The sequence below is a fragment of the Chrysochloris asiatica genome, unplaced genomic scaffold (genome assembly GCF_000296735.1).
Source record: "Chrysochloris asiatica unplaced genomic scaffold, ChrAsi1.0 scaffold00120, whole genome shotgun sequence".
Lineage (NCBI taxonomy): Eukaryota > Metazoa > Chordata > Mammalia > Afrosoricida > Chrysochloridae > Chrysochloris > Chrysochloris asiatica.
The window spans coordinates 8,787,774-8,797,651 of NW_006408638.1; the positions used below are offsets into that span (position 1 = coordinate 8,787,774).

At 39.1% G+C, this 9,878-nt stretch overlaps 1 pseudogene; it reads right to left on the reverse strand.

The window, feature by feature from the left end:
- Positions 1-6,792: 6,792 nt before the first annotated feature.
- LOC102823238 overlaps positions 6,793-9,878 on the reverse strand; it is a 61,116-nt pseudogene continuing 58,030 nt past the window's right edge.

Sequence of the window (9,878 nt, forward strand, 5' to 3'; positions counted from 1 at the left end):
GAATGCAACCTTCTGACCTTTCAGTTAGCAACAAAGCTTGTAAGCCATTTGTATCATTTGTAAGAAAAGTCACAGTGCAGTAAATTCTGACTCATTGTGCCAAATAAACCCAAGAAAACGTTGCCATGGAGTCTATTATGACTTATAGCAACCCTATAGGAAAAACTAGGAATATAGCAGCAGACAAACTTATCTGTCTCCCAAGAAGTTGATAGGTTTGAAGAGCTCACCTTGATGTTAGCAGCCCAATGCTTATCCCAGAGAACCACCAGGGCTCATTAGTGACCTAATTGGTGGTGGTGGTGTACTGTGGAGTCGGTTCCGACTTATAGTGACCCTGCATAGGGTTTCCAAGGCTGTAAATCTTTATGGGAGCAGAAAGCCTCATCTTTGCCCTAGAGGAACCAATGGTAGTTTAAAACTGCTGACATTGAAGTTAGCAGCCTAACTTGTAACCACTACGCTATCAGAGCTCCTTAGTAGCCTAATAGGACAAAGCAAAATGGCTCCATAAGATTTCCAAGTTGCAATCTTTACAGAAGCAGAATGCCATATATTTCTCTCAGGGAATGACTGATGGTTTCAGTAATCTTTCAGTTAGTAGCTGAACACTTAGTCATTGCATCACCTGGACTATTATTGTTGTCGTTAAGTGCCATCGAGTCGGTTCCCACCCATAGCTACCCTGAGCAAGGTTTCTGAGACTGTAAATCTTTACGGGAGCAGAAAGCCTCATCTTTCTCCGGAGGAGCAGCTAGCTGGTAGTTTCCAACTGCTGACCTGGCATTTCGCAGCCTGATTCTTAACCACTATGCTACCAGACTAGGGACACCTTAATAAACCTGGTAGTGGTGGTGTGTGCAGTGGAGTCAGTTCTGACTCATAGCAACCCTGTATAGGGTTTCCATGGATGTAAATCTTTACATGAGCAGGAAGTCTCATAGTTCTCCTGAAGAGTGACTGGTAGATTTGAACAATAGCCCAGTTTATAATCCGCTACATTACCAGGACTACTTTCAATAAACCTACTCCCTCATTTAAAGAGGAATCCTTCCTATGGTATATGGATATTGCTCTCTGTTTATTCGCTCTCATTTTTTGGAAGGGAGTCCTGGTGTGGCCCTGTGGGTTAATGCGCCACACTGCAAAGCCATTTGAACTACAAAGTCGGCAGTTCAAGCTCACCATCCACTCCTCAGAAACCCTATACAGGGTCTCTATGGGAACCGACTCTACGACACTTAACAACAACATTCTTTGAACGGAAGGGCTTTGTGTCTGGAAATTTAGGAGGAAACAGAATAATTAGTTGTAGGGACAGGATTATTCATTAGGATACATAGTACATAGGAATACTTCTAACTGGACCCATTGGAAGGAAAAGTAGAAAATACTTTGCTTTTGTAATAGATCTACTCTATCCTTTAGGATCTCTATGTGTCAGAGTTTACTCAATGGTACACAACAAATATGCATGCATTTGAAATACTTATTTTAATAATTCTTTTATCTTTAGCATGTAGTTCGCTAATTTCTCAGTACTAAATAAATATAGAAACATAAATTTGGATATTAGTTACAACTTAATCTGTCTGGGTTTCCTTCTAGCTCAAAGAAAAAAGTAATAACTAAATGAAAACATGGTGGATTCAAGTGAAATAAAATTAAATATATAATACTAAATTTCACTTAACAACATTACGCACCACCTTTGTTTAATATAATCTATTTTCAAGTGGTGGCATTTAATTTTTAAAAATGACTTTAAGAACCAGCTTCCAAAATGCTTGAAAATTTGAAAGAAATAATATATGACACCTCAAGCACATCCATCCTTACAAGTTCAAAAATAGGAATGGGCACTATGAAACATCTGATGGACTTTTAGTTGAAAGAAGGATGAATCATTATAAGGAAAACGTTAACAGACAAAGAATATTACATGGAAAGTTTTTACAGACAAAGCAGTCTAAGGTTAGTCACTGATCCCTGGGGAAATAGTGAGTTCCCATGACCTCAAAATTTAAGTAAAGACTACACTACCTCTGGATAACTAAAGGAGTACAGGTTCCCTGTAGATTATGAGATTAAAATAACTTTTCATACTGCAGAATGAAATCGAATTTTGAGTCATAAAATTAATTTAGTGACTAGAGGATTATTATTTAAAATAAACTATAAAATAAAATAAAGTAAGGAAGACAGTAAAAGAATTGATACATTTTAATTTTGTATTAGAGAAGAATATTAACAATACTATAGACTGTCAGAAGAACAAACAAATCTATGTTGGACCCAGAACGTTCTTTAGAAGCTAAAATGGCCTGACTTTGTCTCTCATAATTTGAACATATTATCAGTAGGGACTAGTTCCTGGAGAAAGACATCATGCTCGGCAAATTGGAGGGGCAGTGAAAAAGCGGGAGACCTCTACCAATGAGATGAATTGGCACAGTGGCAGCAGCAATAGGCCCAAGCATAGCAGCAATTGTGAGGAAGGTGTAGTACTAGACAGTGTTTTGTTCTGTTGTACATAGGGTCACTATGGGTTGGAACCAACTCTATAGTATCTGACAACAACAACAACTCTGGAGTCCTGGTGTAGCACTGTAGAATGAGCACTGAACTGCTAACTGGAAAGTCAGTGATTCAAACCCACCAGCTGTTCCTTGGAAGCCCTATCCAGGGTTGCTATGAGTCAGAACTGACACCACAGCACTTAACAAAAATTGCTTTATGAAACATATGTGAAATATATGCAGATATATTTCACAAATATATAGAACTTTTCTATACCATGTCCTAGGTTATAATCTTTATAGAAGCTGATCTCCAATCTTTTCTCTTATGTACCCATTAGTGATTTAGAACCCTTTCAGTTAACAGCCAAGCAGTTAACCATTGAATCAATGGCCAGGAATGCCCTGTGCAGCAGTTCCACAGTGTAATACATGGGGTCATCATGAGTCAAAATCCACAAAATGGTACAAAACAACAACAGTATATTTTGAAGACTGTACATACTGGGTCAAGACAAGAAATACATTGCTTATTGTGGGTCATAGGCAAAGAAGTTTGAAAAGCCTTAAAATGAATAAGGTCCTTTCTTGTCTTGACATTAGTTTGCTTTTGAATTGATTGTGACTTATGGAGATTCCATGTGTGTCAGAGTATAACTATGTTCCATCAAAATTTCAATGGCTAATATTTTGGGAGTAGTCCACCAGACTTTTATTCTGAGACACCTCTGGTTGAACTTGGACCACAAACCTTTGTGTTAGAAACCAAGGGTGTTAACTGTAACACAAATTACAGTTTTAATTAGAGCAGTTCCCATTGTCAAATCTGGCTTACATAAAATAGCAATCACAACAGTATACAAGAAGTCTCAGTGTCCCATCACAAATTTGTTCCTTACTATTGTGGCAAAAGGTATGTTCTTTGGGCACTCTATGAGTAGGTTTATGATAATAAATCCACTCTAAAATGCCTGTTTCCCAAAGCCTTTGGGTTCCATCCTCTATAGAATATCTAGGCAGGTCTGCTGCTACAACTTGATCATTGTAGACCACTGCACAACCCATGCTTCACTGAAAAATCCAAATAAATTATCCAGAAAAAAACCTGTTATATCCTTTCTTAACTTCTTAAGCTGAAACATTGAATGACAAATCTGTGCTCATTAGGCATGCCTTAGGCTGGGTTATCTAGAAAAGTAAAACCAGTGCTATTTACACACACACACACACACACACACACACACACACACACACACATAAAGGAAAGCTTATATCAAGGAAATGGCTCATGACTGTAGAGTTAGGACAGTCCCAAGTACAGGCTGGGTAAACTAAGATCTAAGATCTGTGGGTGGGCCTAAAAGGCAGGAATCCCAAGTTAGAGCACAGAGCAGAACTTTGATGCTGAAGCAGGGGTAAGAGCAGGGTGACAGACAACCAAGTCTTGGGTGGGCAATCTGCAGAGCTGGCAGCATGAAGTACATGAGCTGGGGTGACAGGAACAGGCATTGAGGACCCTTCCTTCAGTGGGTGTCCAGTTTTCAGGTACACTCAGCAGGTGGGCCCATCAAGCAAACATACAATAAAGCAGGCTACTAGCTCAGGTTCAAAGAACTGGAGGTTAGAGGACACCCCAAATGTGAGATTCAGATCCAGAGAAAAGAGTGAGTCTTTCCTGCATGTCTGTTATATTGGGAACAGGCCACACCCCTAAGGAAACATCCTTTCAATTTACTGTCTGTTCACAGCCAATCATCACAGAGCTAACTATGTTTCTCATAGCCAATCATCACAGGGTCAACTATCACCTGCTAAATAACTGGGAATTGTGGCTCAATCAAATTGACACAGAACCTAATTATGACAGGGCCAATATCAACAAACTCATACTGATCCAACCATATGTTTCTTGAACCATTATCCAGCACCCTTAAAAATTATTCCTACACATATTCTCCAGGTTTTTGTTTGTACATATTAGAAAAATTAAGCAAATCTTTTGGAGTGTAGCTTACATCTTCCTGGGTCACAATTTGTACTTCATCTTTTGGAGTTCACTGAAAGTTATGTCTAGTAATAGTTCTAGAAGCAATAATTGATAGAGATTTTTCCTGGGAATATTCGGCAATATCTTGCAAGACTTCTGCCTTAAGCGATGTTGCAGGCAATGCTGCAGGCATCATCTCAGTAGGCATGGTTGGATTTATCTTATCAAGTAAGGGCAGAGGAGATAATGTTTTACTGATAATCGATCAGCAGACAAAAATAGAGTTATTTCTTCCTATGTGAGCAGTGAGCTTTTGGAAATAATGATTCAATGGAATTTATGGGCTCTGTGTTCCCCAGCATCCTGATTATTTGCCCATATGTCCCTATTCCATGTTTCAAAATCCCATTTATTCCCAATCAATACCCTCATTTTAACATCAGACACCATTCCATGCATGGAATTCATTAGACATTATAATTTAGTTACTCTTAAAATAAGACTCTGTGTTTGTTTTTTCAGCAATATCAGCTTCACTGCTACAAGAAATGAGCCTTTATTTCAGGAAACAAAGGGAAACTCTGAGGTCTTTCATGTGATGTTTGATCTATGACTCCTTATCCTTGAGTACATCTCTTTCTTTTATCACTTGGACCAACCAACCAGCTTTTCTGTACTTCTCATCATGATAAAATTGCATAAAAGTATCACAAATGTGATAACCCAGAGTCTTGCTTCTTTGCAATATGTGATCTATTGGTGATGGCATTTTGCGTATTAATAGTGTCACCTCATGTCATGGATTATCAGTATCTTCACCCTCTTTACTAGTGGAGGCAGGGTTATCAGTGCCTTTGAAATTAGTCAGACTTGGGAATCAACTTAGAAAACTCTCCTTTTGGTTTTGTTTTTCTAGAATTACTCTTGATACCAAATGCCTTATTCTGGGTTCTTCAGAAAAACAAAACCAGTAAAACTTAAATGTCTATCTATCTATCTATCTATCTATTCTATGTATTTTCTAAAGAGAAGAGTCCTGGTGTGGCACTGTGGGTTTGTACACTGCACTGAAAAGTCAGAGTTTGATCCCTAAGGTAGGCAGTTCAAGCTCACCAGACCTTCCTCGGAAACCCTATACAGGGTCGTTATGGGTCAGAATTGACTCGTCAGCAATTAGCAAGAACAACACTGTATATAAAAAGAAGTTTATATCAAGGAAGTGATACACAGTTGCAGAAGTGGAAGAATCCCAAGTCTAGGTCGGATGAACCAAGACAGGCAAGCAGGCAGGCAGATCCAGTAGGTAAGATGGCAGACTAGTAGGCAATAGATCAGGCTATTGACTGAACAGGATTAGTAGGTAATAGAACAGCCTACTGACTGAAGTTTAAAGAACTGGAAATCAGAGGATAAGCCAGATGCAATATCCAGACCCAGCAGAAAGTAAACAAGCTTTGTTGGAGTGTACAATATATTGTAAGCATCCTTTCAGTTGATTAGCTACTCATAGTCAATTTTATTAGATATATATTTTATTAGATCTCACGTCATATGACATCATATTTGGGGCTAACCATATCTCAATTGCCATGCCACTGGGATTTCTGGCCTACTCAATTTGACACAAAACCTTACCTATTACATTGGTCTGTAGCTCTCCTAATTTCTTGGTTCATATGAGTCAGTGCCTCCAGTGCTGCATCAGTTTGTCAAGAGATTTCAGTTGGAATTATATCATTGTCAATTCCTAGAGCATTATTTTTCAGCATTGCCTGCAATGCAGCTTTGACTTCTTCCTTCAGTATCATTGATTTTTGATCATGTGCTATCTCTTCAAATGGTTGAACAGCAACTGTTTATTTCCTGTACAGTGACACTGTGTAATTCTTCTGCCTTCTTCTAATACTTTCTACAACATTCAATATTTTCCCCATCGTTAGTTAAATGCTGTGGAATCAGTTTCAGTGCATAACAATCCTGTATAGGGTTTCCAAGGAACTGCTGGTGGATTTGAACCACTGACCTTGCAATTAGAAGTCCAATGCTTATCCTACAGTGCCACACCAGGAGGCCATGCCCTACTTTAAGTAGACATTAATATTTATTCTGAAATCTGAGATCACAATTCACAGAATAAATTCATTGGCATTTTTGCTTATGTTGCAGTGATCTACTATGTGAACGCTGCCATATTAAATCTACCATTCCAGAAAGGTATGAATTACATTTGCAATAATCTATGACAAAACTACACAGTACATTTTTAAAAAGTATTTGAAAGGTATTTCATAATATTATATCTGAATTGCATAGCCAACCTAGTAATAACTAGGAAGTAATAACTAGGAAATCTTCCACAGTCCAGTTTTTCCAGTGTAAGCAGGTCCAAATGTTAGGAAATAATATGGTCCTCTTCTGCTGTTGCTCTGAAAAATATTCAGTCAACACAAAATTTACAAGTAGAGGTGTTCCCAGATTAGAGTTCATTTGTATATCGTATATATACTAGTAATGCTTGAGTTTGCCCCAAACCTCCCAGACATCCAAAATGTTGTTGAGTAAGCCACCAAATTTGATAACTTCTTGATCCCTTACATTTTTATCTCCTAAAATATAACTGTAGTAAACTCTGGAATCTCTTGCCTTTCCTTTAGAACCTCTTTAACTTATCAATTAGTTCTTTAGCATGCTATTTAGGAGCTATTCAAATACAAAGTAATAAGGTAAAGCTCATTTCCTGACACATTCATGCACACTCAAAAATGGTTTCTTTTCATTTTGGTACTTGGAAAAGGAATAATCTCTTTGATTTTTAATTTAACTCTTGAATTCTTCAACATGATAGGTGTAAAATATCCTTATTCATTGCCAGTGATAATTTCATAACTATTTGTTCTCTTCCTTAGGTAGCTACAGCGTGTAGGAATAACTTCTTTTATAAATACTACATCTGGGTTGAACAAAGCTACGTAGGAACACACCACTGGATCCCTCTCTGGAAGATTGTTTAGATCCAATCTGTCAATATTCCAGGTAATGAAAGAGAACATACTGCCAACTTCTTGCTGAATATTTTCAGATGGGATAATTTTCACATTAGTGGAATCAGTTGTTTATTCATTAGTTAGCTCAACACGAGTTTCCCAGGTCTGAAGGAGGCTTTGCAAGCTGTTCTCATCCATAGGTGGCTCAAAGTAGGATTTCAAGTCTCTTTCTATTTCCCAGTCATTCATTGTCAGGTAGCACTGGGTCACGGATGTCTTGCAGCTCATATTGAAACAACTTCCGCACAGAGGAGCTGCCTCTTCTACAATTCGTGTTCTATATCTTCCCAGCCTACTCTGTCCAGGTGCCCGGAGTCCACTCCAGATCGCCATTAGTTCACTGATTCCAGTCCATCCCTTAGGTGGGCTGGCAGCCCATAGAATCTTTCAATATTAAAGTACAGGCTTGAAATTTTTCTTCAGTTTTTTCAGTTGAAGAAATGCTGGAGTGTTCTTCCTTTATGATTTTCTAACTCTGTGCCTTTTTATATTCCAGTGTGATACTTCATATTGTCTCCTCAAGTTACCCTTTACAAATTTATATTCATCTCTTTACCTTCCTCATTTCTTACATTCACTTCTATCTATCTATATTCAGGAGCAAGTTTCAGAGTCTCTTCTGACAATGATCTTGGTCCTCTTTCTTTCCTGTCTTTTTAATAATCTTTTGCTTTTTTTTGCATGAAGTTCTTTTTTTAAAAAGTTTTTGTTGTGGATAGTGTGATAGTTTACATGGGAGAATATTATCTTTACATTAATCCTATTGTATTTCATTTTATTTAAATGATTACAATCTCCTGTATGCATCATCAAACAACCAAAGGGTACACCCTGCACACCCACCCCTGGCTATCAGCACATAGCCCCCCATCCCTTCCTGAGCCTAGCGTCCCCAGCCACTACTTCTCTTCATTTCATCTCTGCCTCCATCACTGGCATCACTGCTTCTCTGGATAGGGTCGCGCACTTCACTTTCCTCCCTTGATGGTTCCAGGGACCTCCACTCCTTGACTGCAAAATCAACCACACCCCTCCATTTTTCACAAAGTGTTGACTTTTACATTTTCAACACTCAGTCTGTACTGATAGCAATCATTCCCTATTGAACCTCATGTATTTTATTCCCATCACCTTTCATCAACCCCATCCAGACAGGTTGCAAACCACTTAGTGGAGATTCTACCTTTCCTCTTACCCTCTGGAACTAGTTTCCCTATTGAAAGCTTGTAATCCAGTCACTTCTTGCCTTTGTAACCTCCCCATTTTGGGAAGTCAATGTTTAAGTTCCCCATCCTTGTTGACCCTGTGTACCAAGGGAGTGGAAATGATTCACATTGTAAAGATTTATTCCCTCCTTTACCCTACTGCATCCACAATCATAGGTCAAGTTCATCACACTCTAGTGAATTACTCTTTCTTCCTCTAGTTGAGTTCTGATCATCCAGCCATTGAAGCCAGATCAAGTGGGTACTATCTGCAAGTGTAGGTATTCTTGTGCATCTCTTCATATCAGCTGGACACTTCACTCTCCAATCTAGTCCTCTATGGTGATGTCCCCGTGTCTGGACCCAGGAGTCTCCATGTCTTGTCATACTGCTGGCCAACCAGGTCTCAACCCAGGTTGAAGGAGTCTATTGAATGAGGTCAGATTTAGCTCACAACTTCATTACTGTTTCCCTTACACTTCCCCTTATCTGTAGAATGTGGTCACCAGCAAGCCCACATGCCTGCTCCTGTCTTGAGTCTCAGGCTTGGAAGGGGGTTTGCCTTGAGGGGACCTGACCACTTACCTCGATGGCTTCTGGGAAAACAACTTGCTTGTTCTTGTAGTAGTCAATCAGACTGCCATTATTGTTTTTTTATTTTTCCTGCTGGTCTGTCTTTCAAGAAGTATCCTCTGTTTTTCTAGCCACTCCAGGCTGGTCTGCTTGTCCTTTCAAGTGGAAATTTCCCATCACAGAAGATTCTGGATGGTGATCAGGATTCTACCTATGGTCTTTTACAATGAAAACACTCCACAGGAAACTTACCTCACTGGGAACGTTCTAGTCTCCTTTTAGGTATTCCAATTAGTTACAGGCTGAAGATGGACTTACAAGCTTTCTATAGTGATGTTGTTGTTGTTAGGTGCAATCAAGTTGGTAGAGAACCATAGTGACCTTATGCACAACAGAATGAAATACTGCCCGATCCCGGGCCAACTTCACTACTGTTGCCATGCTTGAGTCCATCTTTGTTGCCACTTGGCCAATCCATCTTGTTGGGGGTCTTCCTCTTTTTCTCTGACCTTCCACCTTACCAAACATGATATCCTTCTCCAGTGACTGG